Source organism: Equus przewalskii, chromosome 15 (genome assembly GCF_037783145.1).
Source record: "Equus przewalskii isolate Varuska chromosome 15, EquPr2, whole genome shotgun sequence".
Taxonomy (NCBI): Eukaryota; Metazoa; Chordata; class Mammalia; order Perissodactyla; family Equidae; genus Equus; species Equus przewalskii.
The window spans coordinates 23196249-23213319 of NC_091845.1; the positions used below are offsets into that span (position 1 = coordinate 23196249).

The 17071-nt window shown below is 37.0% G+C and overlaps 1 long non-coding RNA gene across 2 annotated transcripts in view; it reads left to right on the forward strand.

The window, feature by feature from the left end:
• The window catches only part of LOC139076133 (uncharacterized), a 104378-nt gene that overhangs the window by 20616 nt on the left and 66691 nt on the right, over window positions 1-17071 (forward strand). The window contains exons 3-4 of one of the 2 annotated variants that reach the window (XR_011527422.1): window positions 8041-8111; window positions 10380-10512. This is a non-coding gene — a long non-coding RNA (uncharacterized lncRNA). Of the gene's footprint in view, window positions 1-8040; window positions 8112-10379; window positions 10513-17071 lie in introns of those variants that run through there. The other variant, XR_011527423.1, reaches the window with a different exon arrangement.

The following is a 17071-nucleotide window of genomic DNA, read 5'->3' on the forward strand; positions in this document are numbered from 1 at the left end:
AAGCCCTGGCATTAGAGTATTTCCTGTTGTCCCAATTTCTATGAAATTTCGCTGCGTCCCATCAACAACCTCCATTGCTACTTGAACTAGGTTTACCGGATTTCTTTCAGACAAATTGTATTCACTACAACAAAACGTGGCTCAGTCAATAAATAAGCTAAACTCCATGGATATATTAATGATGACCAGATTTGGAAACAGGAGTAATAAATGAAAATGGAGGGAAGGCTCTGCTTTCAGGCAATAGAGGTCAGATGGCCATGAGCTGCTGGCACCGGGAGATGTGAATGGCGTCTGAAGCAGAAAAGAGATTCCAGAAAACATGCAGTTTGGGAGATGATCCAAAATTGGTCTGGGAGGACCTAAAAGAGACAACTGGGAGTGGAAAATTTGTCCTACAATTTTGCTAATGAGAAGTGTTCAACTCTGTAGGAAATAAACAGCCCCCCCTCCTCCCACCTTCCTCCTGCGCAATACGCAATATATACTAAAAAAAATAAAACTTCTTAGTGGAGGCATGAAGTTCTGTCTTTCGTGAACCACATAGGAAGACATTTTTTCCTAGTCATTCTTGAAAGAACATTCTATTTTTTCTACCCCTGCATACCTCTTTAGAAGTTTTTATTAATTGTATGGCTTATGTGCCTCAACTTAGGGATCATGGGGAGGCAAATCAAACTCGTCGTTTTTAAGAAGAGGGTGGTATGGAGTGATCATCCAATAGTCACTTCCAACTGCCATCTGTGACAAGTCTGTAAAACATGTAGTTTGCATAATATATGGGAACTCTATTAAAATACAGCACACTGTTACAAGAAGTGGGAATATTCTAAGTCAAATTATGTCTCTTTATAAAACCGTCCCCCTAGTACTGGCAGTAAAGCGGAGTTCTTCTGTATTGCTTTAAATAAAAACTCCACTGCTCAAGGAATTACCGAATAGACACTAAGCCTAGTTTAATCCAACGCTGTAGACATGTTGTGAAGTTATAACAAGAGTAAGGCGGAGCAAAGGTCATTCAGCAGAAAGATGCCTGCATCGATGGAACGTCTTCTCTGCTCTAGGGGAAGCAAGGACAGAAGAGCAATCAGTTTATAAAAGCAGGCACTGTGTACCATCCATAATGTAGACCTATATATCTGACCTAAAAAGGCGACCGCTCGTGTTTCCAGAATAGAAAAATGTATATCAAATACTTTACCTGTAAGAAAAGATATTTATGTTCAGTCCTAAGTGGGCCAGCATCTTGACAGCATGCTGGAGAACCTAGCAAAGGGGATGGAGGATGCTTGGACTTTCCATTCATTCCCTTCCTCAGCCTCTAAAACGCAGACGACATCCCTGCTCTAAAAAGGACATTTGTTTGTCTAGGTCCAGAGTTTTAAAAAACATGCTGTTATTTTCACAGCTTCAAACCTGATTGTGGCTGCAGATGTAGATTTTTAAAAGCCATCAGGCTTGCAAAGACCATGGTTGTTAAATACCAATGGTTTGAGTCGACCCCAATATCCTATCCAAATTTCAATAATCAGTTGAGGGAAAACTAAAGGAGAAACAGGAGATGGGAGGATGGAAGAGGGTTTCTTACCTTCAGTGTTTTAATTAACCCAGTCTAATAAAGTAATTTGAATTATGAACGAACAGCTTAAACTTTGCTCTCAAAGCCTTCTTCTTGAACTTCCAGCCCTGGAAATAACCTTAGGAGGCATTTTTAATTGGTTGGGCCCAGTTCTGTACAGAGTGCTGAACCTGAAGCTGGAAAAATATAAGTGGTTTTCCTTCCCAAACAATCTGAATGACAGCCACTCCAATGTCGTACTTCTTTCAAGACAGATGGTGAGAGCACAGTTTACTGTTTAGTTTCAATTCACTGCTGTCTTTTATAAGCAAAATGGTTAAGCGAGCTGCAAAAGAGAAAGGCTCCAAAGCCATTCGGGCTAATTTTAACGATACCAGGATGAAACCTCAAGCTTTCATACTATGTTCACTTCTCTGCAGTGTTTTATGAAATTCGCCTTAAATCTGGCCTCCAAAACTCGTAACTGATCAAATTTAGATGTTCTCCTAAAAAATAAATAGAAGTTTGTAATTTTCTTTGCTGTTCTTAACACAGTTGTCCGCCTGTCTATTTGCGTAGGTGTTTCACATTTTCAGATCTTAGGCTCATGTTGTTTTCATGGCTCCTTCTCTTTTATCCTATGATGCCATTAAAGAGAAGCAAAGATCCACCAAATTCTTAGCTATGCCACATCTGGATTTGCATTTTCCTTTAATAAGCTTAAGAAGTGTTCCCTGTGGACCAGCTGCTGTGCTAAATGCTCATATTCTTTTTTTTTAATTAATTAATTTTTTTATTGCAGTAACATTGGATTATAACATTATATAGCTTTCAGATGCACATCGTAATATATTTCAAATTATGTGTAGATTACATCATGTTCACCACCCAAAAACTAATTATAGTCTGTCACCTCACATAGGAGCCTAATCACCCCTTTTGCCCTCCCCTCCCCTTCCCCTGGTGTAACCACCAATCCAATCTCCATTGCTATGTGTTTATCGTTGTTTTTATCTTCTACTTATGAGTGAGATCATATGGTACTTGATTTTCTCCCTCTGACTTATTTCACTCAGCATAATACCCTCGAGGTCCATCCATGTTGTCACAAATGGCCAGATTTCATCATTTCTTATAGCTCAGTAGTATTCCATTTCGTATAAATACCACATCTTCTTTATCCATTTGTCCCTTGATGGGCACCTAGGTTGCTTCCCAGTCTTGTCTATTGTGAATAATTAAATGCTTATATTCTTTATCTGTGTTCATCTCACAATACTGAAAGATTAATGCCATTTTATCGAGGAGAAAACAGAGTCTCAGATAGGTTATGTACCTTTTGAAAAGTTACACAGCTCATAAATGGCCAAGCAGAAAGGGAAACTTGGATGTCAATTTAAAAGCCCCACATTCTCTAATCTACTTCACTAACCACTACTTCACTGATCCTTCTTTAATTCCATTACTCTGGGGGCTGCTGGAATACTGACTTTAGGAACAAGGTCTGAGCAACAGCAACCTTACTTTTGAAATTCCAATCCAGGCTTCTATTTTGGTGAATTGCCACCTGGCCACCAAACACCTGTGTTATTTTGTGCCTGGACTGGATGAAAAAAAATTGATTTTCTTTAGGGTGGATAGAAAGATAGTTCAGGCAGGTCTTGCCCCATGGGAAAGGTGGATGTGGTGCAACTATACGTCACTTATATTTAATCCCTTACTTCAGTACAAGTTCCATAAGCTCAGAGACCTAGTCTTATATCCCAAGCTTGTAGCCCAGAGCTTGGCACTTAGATACCCAAGTATTTGTTGCATGAATGAATGAGTGAGTGAGTGAGTGAACAGAGATTTTATGACCCAGGAATAAGAGATCTCAGTGTAGGAGCCTTTCACTGTGTCTTGCTATGATTAACTATATTGCTGATATCTGTCCATTCTCTGATTCCTGGTTGCCAGTTTAGTTATTAGGTGAGGAGGCCTCAACTGTGAGGATGACATCGGAGAAAAGACCTGAAGTTGGTGAGGGAGCCACCCACATGGCTATCAAGGCAGGAGGGAACAGCAAGTACAAAGTCCCTGAAGTAGGAGTGGACTTAACAGTTCTTATGGCTGCAAGGAGGCCAGAACAGCTGGGGTAGGGTAAGGAGAGGGAAAGTAGTCGATGAAGTTCAGGGGTAAAGAGATCTAAACACTGGAGTCCAGTAGCACAGTAGTGCTCAAGCTTTAGCTGGGCAAAGTAATTACCTGGCAGACTTGTTAAAACACATATTGCTGGGCTCACCTCCAGACCCCCAGAGTTTCTGATCAGTAGATCTGGGGCAGGGCCTGAGACTGTGCATGTCTAAGTAGTTCCCAATGCTGGTATTGTTGGTCCAGGGACCACACTTTGAGAACCATTGTTGTAGGGCATCATAATGACTGAGATCTTTGTTCTGAGTGAGCTAAAAGCTATTAGAGGGTTAGAACAGAGGAGCGACACAATATGACTTTTCTCTTGGCAGGACACTGTGCCTGTTGGGTTGAGAATATACTGTAAGGGGTGACAGGTGGAAGCAGAGAAACCAGTTGTGAGACTATGAGAATAAAAAGTGCATAATGTGAAGTACTGATTTAAAGTAGATATGAACTAGTAAGTGTTACATATGACCCAGGGTTTCTTTGGAGGAAGAGGAGCGTTTGCAGTAGTTCACAGAAAACAAATATATAAATAAGAGATTTGAGTTGCCTGGTACCTTGAAAGGCTTGGCATTCTTAGAGAACAACAGTTATTTAATATGAGTTATATTACCTCTGAGTGGCACCAACTTCCCCTCCACTCACCTCCATGCATAGCCAATTCAGCAATCAATCACATGTCACATCCTGAAACTTTTAATGGGCGCTGTAGACCATCCACTGGAGTTTTGATTTCTTGGATTACTTTTGAAAGAGAAAAGGATCCCTTTACTCCGTCCTAACACCAACTCAGAATTCTTTTAATTTTAAGAGTTTTTGTCTGAGTAGCTAATGAGGACTCTAGTGTGCATGTCCTGTTAAAGCTCTCAGCTCGTTCTCAGAGTGACCTTTAAGAAGGTCCTAAAATAGATTAGAATATATATTATCTTTTTATATAAAGCCTAAATCTTACAGTGGAAGAAATTTCTACTGTGAAAAATAAAACAAAATACTAGGGTTAATAATGACCAAAATGTAATATTTTGAAGAGAACAATACATCCAACCTTTTTAAAGCATTTGATTTCTATTCACACATTCTTTTTTCACTCTGTGTGTGTTCTCACCTTCTTTTTGATCTATCTTCTTGACAATACGCTCATAAGAGCTACCCAGACTGCTTCAGAACATAATGGTTTTATTTCTCAGCTGTTTGAAAGACATTCTGAATTTTGTAATTTAGATTTTATAAATACCTTGACTTTAAAAAAGTGTAATATTTTTAAATAACCAAAATCCTGGAGAAAGACATAGCCTATGACCTTTCTACTCCAAGGGAAAAACTGAAGCATCTCCAAAGCCTTATTTACACTGCTGGAGTGCTGTTCCTCCATTTCTGTATCAGTAAAGGAGTTTGGACCAAATCGTGAAGCCCCCAGTAAGCTCTAGAACTATCTGATTTAAATTGTACCATGTATCCTAGATTTGTTTTGGCTTTTAAAAAGGGAAGTTATTTTAATTGGAGTCCTCTCTGATATTAAAACTGAGATCCAGGGGCTGGCCCCGTGGCCGAGTGGTTAAGTTCGCGCGCTCCTCTGCAGGCGGCCCAGTGTTTCGTCGGTTCGAATCCTGGGCGCGGACATGACACTGCTTGTCAGACCACGCTGAGGCAGCGTCCCACATGCCACAACTAGAGGAACCCACAACGAAGAATACACAACTATGTACCGGGGGGGCTTTGGGGAGAAAAAGGAAAAAATAAAATCTTTAAAAAAAAACAAAAAACAAAAAAAACTGAGATCCAAATTCAAATCTCATAGTGGGTAGGCTAGTAGCATAAATGAGTGAAACAAATGAGGATCAAAGAAAGCAAAGTCAAGGACCAAAAAGTGGCTGCCTCGGAGGGGACTGTGGTGACCTCTGACTGAAGGACATCTGATGCTGAGCTCCAGCCTCTGTGTGCATTGTAAGAATAGAGACCTGGGTTTGTTAGAGCTTCAGAGGTTTCAGAAGCTCAAAATATTCATTCTTGTTTAAAACACCTTGATCTTTAAATGACAAGTAATTCAAATTAAAAACATTGTCATCACTGTGCGGGCCAAACCAGCATGTCTTCCAGCTGAATCCCAAATACAAGCTATTAGTTTGCATGGTGGAAGATGTATTGGTTAGGATTTCTCCCTTCAGGGATTATTGTTGCATGCTAAGTTTTCTTAAGGGGAAGATCAGGTTGCATGTGTCCTTGTCTTAATTAATTTTCTCTCTGAAAAATAACTATTAATCTCATGCATGCTCCTCCAAGGAAATAGTTAAATAGAGCATTTATAATAGTCAAAGATAGACTGACAGAAAGACGGACACAGGATACTGTAAAAATGCCTACAAAACAACGCAAACTAATTTTCAAAGGAGCCTTAGCCAACTGAGATTTGAGCTGTCGTCTTCTAAATCGAGATATGTTCTTTTACTGGTCAGTTCCATTGGCCAAATGGGGAGCAGCAGATGTCATGGTTGGGCAGACTGGTCAATCAACCTGACTGGAGGATGAAAATTTATTTTCTTTTTTTCTTCTAATTTGTATTTCCCCTCTAGATTCCATTCATTTTCAGCTTCTAAGTTAAATGACTCATTGGTCATAAATGACAAGAACTGCCCCAATACCCAAACCTAGAAAATAGACAAGTGAGGATATAATTAACACTGTAAATAGGATTTTTTTCTCTGATGGAAAGATTAATAGGATTAAGAAGTAAGCATCTTTAGGATATCTAAGTGTTTATTTACTGATAATTCATTCCGTATATTGAAATCCATGAAAAATTTTAAGAAAAGGTACCTGGGCTTTGGATTTTCTATATAAATAAAATTAGATTTTTATCAGTTTGTCTCCTCATTACTGCACCACACAAAAGATATCTGGATGAATTTTCACCAATTTTGCAACGTATAGTTGTGATGACCTGGGTGAAAATGTAAGCTATATTCTGAATCTCAAGTTGGATTCCTCCACAAAAGAGCCTGAGACAAAGTCTTGGATAATTTATTTGAGAGATGATTCCAGGAAGCAGGAAGGTGGAAGGAAACAAAGCCAGTTAAGCTGCATTCTTGAACTGTTGGTGAATGTAATCAACTAGGTCCATTCCTACTGGGGAACACCTGAGAACCACACAGCGTGAGTTTCAGAATGGTCCCTCCCAAAACTGGAGAGGTTGGGACATTTATATAGAGACTCTTATCTTCCATTGGTTGAGATTTGCCGTGGGCATCATCTTCCCTGCGTATAAGAGCTATTCATGGCTTTGGAAAAAGTCTTGAGGCAGAAGAGCAGAGAGATCCTGGGGGCATTTTAGGTAGGATGCCATCAGAATCATAGGAACCATCCATCACATCTGCAATTACAGGTAGATTACAAAAACAAAAACGAAAAACTCTGCAAAACTATGTATGCAAAATTGGGACCCATCAAAAAGATGGGATACCATCCTTCAGAGCAGCTAGAACTGAACTGAGGTACAAAGAGAAATCTATGAATCTGCCAATCAAGAGAGAAAAGCTATGATCCTCATGATTGCCAGCTCTGTTGGGTGCTGTCTGTGGGCAGCACTGTTCCATGTGTTTTACATGTATCAATTCATTTAATCCTTACCACAACTCTATGCCCCAGGCACTGTTTTCATCCCATTTTACCATAAGCAAACTGAAGATCAGGGAGGTGAAGTCACATTTTAACATACCAAGAGAACACAACACTAACCTTGGTTCAAATACACACCCAAATCAACAGTCATAAGGAAAGACACCTTGAATCCCAGGCAATGATTTGCTGCAAGCTGCTTCGTACATGGGCAAGCCCAGAAAATATCCCCAAATCGGTAGCTGTAAGGACATATTTATTGAATTATCATTTCTGATTCTCTTAAGCAATGATCAGCACACTAGCAAGTCACAAATAAAAAGTTTTCTGAAGATCTAGTCAAGTTCTCTGGGAAAACAGGACTCATGTTAACAATGCCTCATGGGTATTGAACTTTCAAGAAACACCCCTACTGTATATCAAAAGATCCACTCATATAAAACAAGTGCTTATGCAAGTGTACCCAAAGAGAAATTCACACTAAAGGGAATTATGTTCTTAAAATAAAAGTATTTTTCTCTCCTGCTGAGTAGTACCATTGGGGGGCTCTAAAACAGAAGCAGGCATTTACAATTCGTTAACTCGGCACCACCACTTGAACACCAAAGACCTGTATCCCCCACGCAGAGGACTTACTTCCCTTTCATGGTAACTAATGACTCCCCCACCCTCCGCTTTCTTGGCTTCCAATACAGGTTTTGAATAGCATGAGGAAGAAAATGGAAAAACAAGAGAGAATGGAAAAGAAACCACTGGAAAATAACGGGTAACGTTACATCATGTTACAATGAGCATTGTTATTCTGATTCATGTAATTTTGTTTAGGCGGGTCAGGTGGGTGAGTGTTGTGGGCTTAGGTGAATGAGTCCCAGCAGGTGAACTAATTTGAAATCCTCTTAATGATGCCAAACAAAACTGCAAAAATGTGATGCTTGGCGACTATCACATTTATCCGCCTAGACTGGTACTTTTTTCTTCGCTGTTTATGATAGATCTTTCTGTGATTTGAGTTTCAATTTTGGCTCAACTAGAGAAATTTTGTTAAACTATATTGAATTCTATTCTATTAGTTAGCTAGTTAATTCAATTTCCTAGGATACAAAATTATACTGACAAGCAGATATATACACTGTCACAGCAATCCTTTCTATGTTGCTTAAAAATATAAAAGTGAATGAAATACAAAGACAAGGTAGACACCCAGACAGTGTAGACACAAATGGCAGTGGACTTAGGTGCACTATGAGAGATGGCTTGTCCAACCTGTTAACATACTGTCAAAGATGCCAGTGTCTTGCTTCATTGCTTAATTTTTCTTAGAAGCTCTTAATTTTCAAAGCATATGGTTCTGTTAATAACTGGCCAAAGACTATTTGCACGTGAATTCTTTTTTAAATCAGAGTCTGCAACAGTGAGCATATTTCTGCCTTTTTCATGATATATAATTAGGGGAAAACAGATATCTGGAGATTTTGGCTTGATCTTCAGAACCTCCTTGACACCTGGATCCTCTGTGCTAAAGCATGGGCGGACATAATCTGGGGCCAGTGTCTATAAGTTTCATTAAATTCTCAAAGGAGTCTGGAACATTTCCCCACATCATACACACACACACATGTATGCACACACACTCACACACAAACAAGACCAAGAGAAAATGAACAATCATGCTGAGATAATTTGATCTTTAATACTTTGGTCAAACTGGTCTTCGTGATGAGCTTCCGGCCTTCATTGAGAGCTATCAAAGAGTCATCCGCTCCATGGCATGGTGTCTGTTGCATACCAGAAAATCTTTCTGAGTCTATTTCAGCAAAATGTTCTTCTCATGAACTCCTGGATGGTACTCATGTTTTGCAAATAGCCAGTCTTACAAAATGCTTGAATATTGCTCTTTGTTTGGCCAAGAGGTTTAGTGCCAAGTTTGTGGCTCAAATGCAGCAAGAATACCAGGCTATAAGATCTATATTTCTGTGATCTAATTTAACCCTGGAACGTAATAGTTTTCCCAACCTTATGCCCAACTTCTTCAAATATTTATGAAATTATTCCGTGCCTTGTGTATTTTTATAAGCTGCTTTAAATTCCTGTGCAAATCGAAATCATAAAGTAAAGCTCCTTGTGAGGAAAGTTAAACCTGGGGCAATTAGGCCACACTCCTATTGTTTTTGACCCTGACCTTGCTTTAGTTTTCATCATAGCACTTATAAATAATTCCCTGACAGTACATTACATATCAATTTGCTTATGAGTTTTGTGTGTCACTTCCCATAGAAGGTAAATGCCATCAGGCAGGGACGTTGCCTAACAGGTCCAGCACTGTGTCCCCAGTGCCTGGAACAAAGTGAAGCCCTAATAGGACCTCAGCAGAGATTTGCCAAATGAACTTAGTTATGAGTTCATAGAAAAGGTTAGTGACCAGTTGTTCCCCAGAGCCCAGCCAGCTAACTCACTCCTCTCTGCTGTTTCAATTTCCTCTGATGGATTCTCCAAAGTATTCAAATAGAATGATATTTAAGTTTTGCAGTTTCCTAAGTTGAGACAGAGATCATTCTCTATACATGAATGTTCTCTATTTAAATAACAATATAATTCTTACCACTTGTTTTAAGTGATTCTAAAAGGAGGAAATCATTGGCTTTACAAGAACTTTATAATTGGAAATCTGGGTATATTTTAGCAAAGGCTAATGGACACATATTTATTTTTCTGTGGAGCTGCTTTTCTGTAGTACCTTGAAAGGAACTCTTATTAAACTTTTAAAGATATTCAAAACAAGCTTGCTTTTATGTTTCTGAAGAAAATTAACATACTGTTTGGAGCCTTATACCAGCTTCAGTTTCATGGCCCTTAAATCATCATTTATACACTCTTGGTGTTCAGCAAAGAACAAAATATGTGTCCCACAGAATTTGTGGTTTGTTTTAAGGACGCATGAGAGTACAATTGAGAACCATGCAATTCATAACAAATTCAATCTAGACAAGACAGCACACCATTAAATGCAGCTCCACCTATTTCTCCTTTCCCGCAGGAGACTGAAGAATGGAAGTCATTCGCTCAAATATGAAATTCATGAAGCACTTTAATTCTGTGACAGCCATACACCAAGGACCAGAAAAATCATTTCATCTCATAATGTCTTAGAGACCCCAGGCAAATGTAAACAGTAGATGCTGTTAAACATTAAGGATTCATTACAAGTAGTAAACAGCTAAACTGAAAATCTACTGGTTTATTTAGAATTCCATGGGATTCTAGTGGGAGATTTATTAAATTATTTACCAAACTTCAACAGGAAAAATTATCATTTATTGAACCTGAGTATACCGCTTATAGGCTTATTTATTTCACAGCGTGGTTTATATTAGGTATAAAATACGTGATAAAATAACATCTAGTGTCTACCATTAATTCACCAGTAGTAATCCATGTTAATATAAGAGTGCATTGCTTCTGTGAGCTGACTCACTGGTGATTAAATATTTCTAGGATCTTGTGATAAGATTTACCTTCTGTCAGTGAGACTTGTCTGGGTCCCAGAGACCAAGGTTTGGTATTTATACAGAGAGAATGGTCCTCTGTCAATCAATGTCTTTGGAGAAAACTATCTACATAGTTTCACCATAACCGGTTCCACATAATTCATCTCCCAAACTTTCGGAATACATAGTACAAGTACTGGATATTATTCTCCTCTTAATTGAGTGTGTTCTTGCCAAATGTTTACCCCATAAATTATAATCATATATGTGTGTCTGTATACACATTCAGATATTGTGCACATCTGTCCACACTCTCAGATGTTGTGAGCACCTGTATACATTCAGATATTGTGTGTGTCTGTACACATACATTGTGAGCAACTGTACGCATGGCAAAATAGAAGTAGGGAACTAGGATTAAGACAGGTAACTCTACGAATGGCGGGAAATATATGAAGAGGTTGGAATGAACAATGCCAGTGGTGACACACAATCGTTATGCAGAAAAAGGATCCAGTAACATTGTTGCAAAATTATGAGCTAGCCAAAAGTCCCAGGAGGACAGATAACCAAACAAATCTCATCTCAGATAAATCTGTTTCCTGGTAGATAATGTCTTTCAGGTGATAATGGAGTATAGTAAAATGGCAAGTTATCTAAATGAGAACAACACTAATTTAAAGCAGGACCTGCGGCTACCAAAACTTAATGACAGAGGAGGTGGGAAGAGAGGGATGGGGAAAGGCTGAACACAGGAGACAGGGACAGCACAAGGTGATTATGTCTCTGCAGTGAAGGCTGGTTGAGTCAGGGTCCTGATACTTGGAAAGGGGAGGCAGAAGAGAGAATGCCTGTGTGCGAAAGTCAGAGAGAGAGAGCTGAAGATGCTATTCTGATTGGCCTTCGAGGTGGAAGAATGGGGCCACAAGCTAAGAAATACAGTCAGGCTCTAGAAGCTGGCAAAGGCAAGGAAATGGATTCTATTCTAAAGCATCCAGAAGCATCCTAGCCCTTCAGACACCTTGACTTAGCTCAGTGAGATTTTTCGTGTACAGAACTGTAAAATAACAAATCTTTATTGTTTTAAGACACTAAATGTGTGGTAATTTGTTACAACAGCTGTAGGAAACATATACACCCATTCTTACCAGGAGTAGCCTCTTTTCGTGTGAATTTTCTAGAATTATCTTACTTTATACTCATTGGGTCCAGTAAATTAGAAACAATATTTTTGGTTTGAGTAGAGTGTCTTCATCGTCTGTTCTTCCTTCCACCTCCTCAATTTAGGATTAAGTGATTTATTTATTTGTGGAGGATTTTTTTCAAGCTAGAAGGATCCAAAGAATTTACGTCATCTGCAAATCAAATTTGGCTGTTCAAATCATTAAGCCCAGTAGATATCATATTACTTTAGATAAATATTTAAGATAAATTTTAAAACAGTTTAATTATGGGGGAGAAGTTGATTTTTTCATTTAATTAGTAAGCAATTAATTCAATTTTCTTTTACCCAATTTTAAAGCTAATCTATAAATAATGGGTCTGTCAGACTAAAGATCCTGAGATTTGTTTGATAATTTGGTGATACCATTGGGAGATAAAAGTTAAGCTCTGAGGTCTCTATACAGAGAAGAAGCAAAAAATCATTTTCACAGTCCATTTCACATTCTGTCTCTGTGTGCTCCTTAAATCAATTTACATGTCCCTCAAGGAAGTGTGTCTATATATTTTGTCCATCTTAACCCAGTTAATTCCTCATCTTGTATGTTCATTCCCACTGCGATGAACAGATCAAGGGCCTCGCTGAGGGCTCTGCCCAGGGCTCCATAGCCATGGAACTTGGGCTGCCTCCTTTCTTTGCTGGCATTTGCTGCCAGTGAGAGTCTAGATCTGACATATGGCTTCAATTCACCTTCATCCAAAACTAATCAAAAAGAGATAATTTGTTTGTAATCCCCTTATTTTGTCACTATGCTTTTTTAAAAACAAACTAACGAGAAAAGCACCACAATACACGGTCAAGTTTTGGAATCAAACTGGAGTTATACACTGGCTCTCAGTCTCCCTGACATGGGACCTTGGACAACCACATGTCTTCCAGCTCCCTTTTCTCACCTATGTAAGGGGCGAAGTAACAGCGTTAATTTTAGGTGCTTGTTATGAGGATTAAACGAGATTCTATCTTCAAAGCTTTTACATAGCTCCGGCCTTTAGCAATTGCTCAATAAAATGCCACTGTCACTCTTGCAGCTCATAAGTAACTGTTTGAGTGCAAGACATGTTCCTTAAAGTCTTTGAGTGGCACCTTCTTCATCTGTGAAGTAAGGGAATTTAACTAGATAATAATCTATCATCTCCCGTTCAGTAGTGAAATTCTAAGAACAATAGAAATATAAATAGCACAGTTGCAAAGTGAAGGGATATTTAGGTAACAGGATATGAAAGGACAATGATGTATTTAGATTTGTTTCTAAAACTATCTTTTATTAATAATCACTTTCATATTCTCTATAAGGTTCTATTGTGCCATAGATCATTTGGGATTATATTTATATATGACATTTCTTCAATCAAAATTTATAATAAAATGAAAGCTATAATTTATTGTTTATGGCAGGCATTATTCTGAATGTTTTCTGTGTATTCATTCATCTGATCTTTGAAAAATCCTAACATATATGTATACACACACATACATATATATACATATATATACACACACATATACATTGGGAAAGTTTTATATATATAAAAAAATATTTAATACATATATTTATCCCTAACATGAGATCTTCGTGAATGTATTATATATTATAATTTATATTATATGTTAATATATAATTATAATTAATTAATATAAGACCCTAATATATATGATATATATAAACATAGGAAGTGTATATGTATATATATAATAGATTAGGAAACTCAAGCAGAACTTTCTTGATGTAATTATTCAATAAAATTTTACTTTATCATTAAGTTCTATCCTGGCAGGACAAAACTGATTTGTGATCTAATTCTCCCTTTCTACCTTTATACTTTTTTTTTAGAACACACTGGAGTTTTAGAACATACCTGAAATTTTAATTTGAAAGTCATTTTAAATATCTAGGAATTTTTAATCAACTTTTAAAGAGTCTAACAGGGTCTAAATTAAGGGGTAGAGTTACAAATACAGGCATTAAACAGATGACTATGTTAATATGAGACGCAAGTGCTGACAAAGTTTCAGTCATTTTGAAAGGGAAAACATGCTAAATAGAGTGAAATAAGAGAAATATGTCCAAGAAAAATGAAAACTCCAGCACAGTATTGCTCAATAAAAATATAAGTTGAAGCATACATGTGAGTCACATATATTATTTTACATTTTCTAGAAACCACATTAAAAGAACTTTTGAAAATGGGTGAAATTAATTTTAGTAATATGTTAAACATACTACATCCAAAATATTTTCATTTCAACATGAAATCAATATTAAAAATTATTAATGAAATATTTTATGCTATTTTTGTCCCATTTAGTCAGTGAAATCCAGTGTATTTTTGATACTTACAACAATTCAGACCATCTACATTTCAAGTGCTCAACAGCTACATGTAACCAGTGATTAACAAGTTGGAAAAGACAGGTTTATGTTCATCTAAACTGCGGCTAATGTCTAAAGTGTAACACTAGGTTAATCTACGGTAACCATGTATTTACTTCTATTTTGAGATTCAAGAATTGTTTTAATAAGCTACTTCTAGTTTACATAGAATTCACTGCTTGCTACAGGTTTGTGTTTCACAAGTATTGCGATTGCATGAGGGAGGAGAAAGAACACCGGGCAGAGACAGAAGGCCTGGAATCAAGTCTGGCTTGATTAAGTCACTTAAAATGCATACAGCTCATTTTTTTCATATCTAAATGAGGAATATTACATGTTCTCTTTACTTCCCTGCATTGTTTTGAGGATTAAATGAAATAATTTCAATGAACTTGTAGAAGAAAATGTGATATAAAAAATAGTAACTGTGACTGTTGTTGAGATAATGTTGGTGATGATGATGATGATGTCAGCATTGTTGTTCTTTTTAGACTAAAATCTATATAAAATAATCATTCCACAGGAAAATAATTCTAAAAAACAGAGCCATACTTGAATCATTAAATTATAAAATTATTAAAAGTAGAATTACCGACCAGTTACATATTTATTGAATTTGCTTAACAGATGCCCTTATTTCATTTATTCACCAAAATTAGATCTTTAGTTCTAAAAATACATCAAGAGCCAAAGGAGGTAAGCATGAAGAACATAATGAGAATGGTGATTTATATTTCTAAGAGCTGCATGAAATGCAAGTTTATTATAGGCAAGGGAAAAGTCATTTTGACTATATTATCATAAGAAATCATTATGTCAACATTTTGGTCAATGAAATAGGTAAACTAGAGAGATATTATATTTTACCAGAAAGCAGGGAATTTTAAGGAGAAACAGTTTAATTAATTAATAATTGTCATTAACTGGATAAACAATTCATTTATTCTCAACCAGTTTATCACAGACATCAAATCCTCTTCTTAAGTAAGAGTACAAGATTCTATGCTAGAAGGTAGTTAAAGAATTTTAGGAAAAGTGTACAAAGACATAAATTGTATTTAGCCTTGCTTTTTTTAAAATTCTTTTATTTATTTAATTTTTTGTTTTTTTGAGGAAGATTAGCCCTGAGCTAACATCTGCTGCCAATCCTCCTGTTTTTACTGAGGAAGACTGGCCCTGAGCTAATATCCGTGCCCATCTTCCTCTACTTTATATGTGGGATGTCTACCACAGCATGGCTTGCCAAGCGGTGCCATGTCGGCAACCAGCATCCGAACCAGTGAACCCCGGGCCACCAAAGCAGAACATGCGAACTTAACCGCTGGGCCACCGGGCTGGCCCCTAGCCTTCACTTTTGATGAGAGAAATGTCAGGCACAGAATCATGAGAGAAACATCTGGATTAACTCTCATTTTTAGAAGGTTTTTCAAAACTTCTCTGTGTATTACTCAAGGTAAAGCAAGGAATATTTACTTGATTTTAAAAACAACAACAACAACAGTATATTGTAAGGTTCTACATCAAAGAATAATAAACAGGTAAAGAATTGTATCTAAGGACAAAATACATCCTTTATCCTTTGGTTTGGTTTAGTTAGAAGAATTGTCTTTTCAAATGAAATACTTTGTAGAACCCCAATATGTAAAGCAAACTCAAGTGATATTTTATTAGCGTAAGTTTAATTTTATTTTCATATTTATAGTTTCTTATTCAGGACTGGCCTGGTGGTGTAGTAGTTAAGTTTGCATTCTGCTTTGGCAGCCCGGGGTTCACAGGTTCACATCCCGGACTTGGACCTACACAAGGTTCATCAAGCCATGCTGTGGTGGCATCCCACATACAAAATAGAGGAAGTTTGGCGACAGATGTTAGCTCAGGGCCAATCTTCCTCACCAAAAAAAATAATAATTTATATTTTCTTATTAATATCCGTCAATAAGAAGGCAGTTTTGATCAATTAAAATATTTAAAATAAGTCTAAGATTATTATCAATCTTGGGGTATTATTCTCTCTGTGTTTGTACCTTTATATATGAATAACTATAAATATTAGGATAAACCATATGAAATTCCTGATATTGACCAATTTTAATCAGCAAAAATGACATCATGTAGTTCAACCTAATGGTAATAACTGTGTTTGTTTGTTTCTTAAATATCTTTGCTTGTGATCTTTCCATTCCGTTTAATGTACAGCATCCAGAAACTTGAAATAAAAATATGATGAAATTTGTTTCAAAATTCAATCGCTAACAATATCAAGAATTTGCTCACACAATCATAGGAGTCATACAACTAAAACTGTTTTATTCAAGCTTCCAACTCTCACTAAAAAACACTGTAAAGGATGTATATCAAGTAGAAGGAAAATTATATCACATCAATGGGCTGTGTTGCAAGAAGAAATGTGAGAAAATGTACTGGCACATAAGTGGGTAAATTAAAAAAATAACTCAGTATACAATATAATAATATTTTCTGATTTGGGAGGGATTAAAACTAGGAGACTAGATAACGGTAATACGTAAGTTGGGAGGCAGGTGATCCCAGTAAACTGCTATAAGGTCTTATATCATTCTGCAGCATGATCAAGATATTGATGAACTTCACATGTCATTAAGATAGGCAGGCATGTTACAATAGCTTGA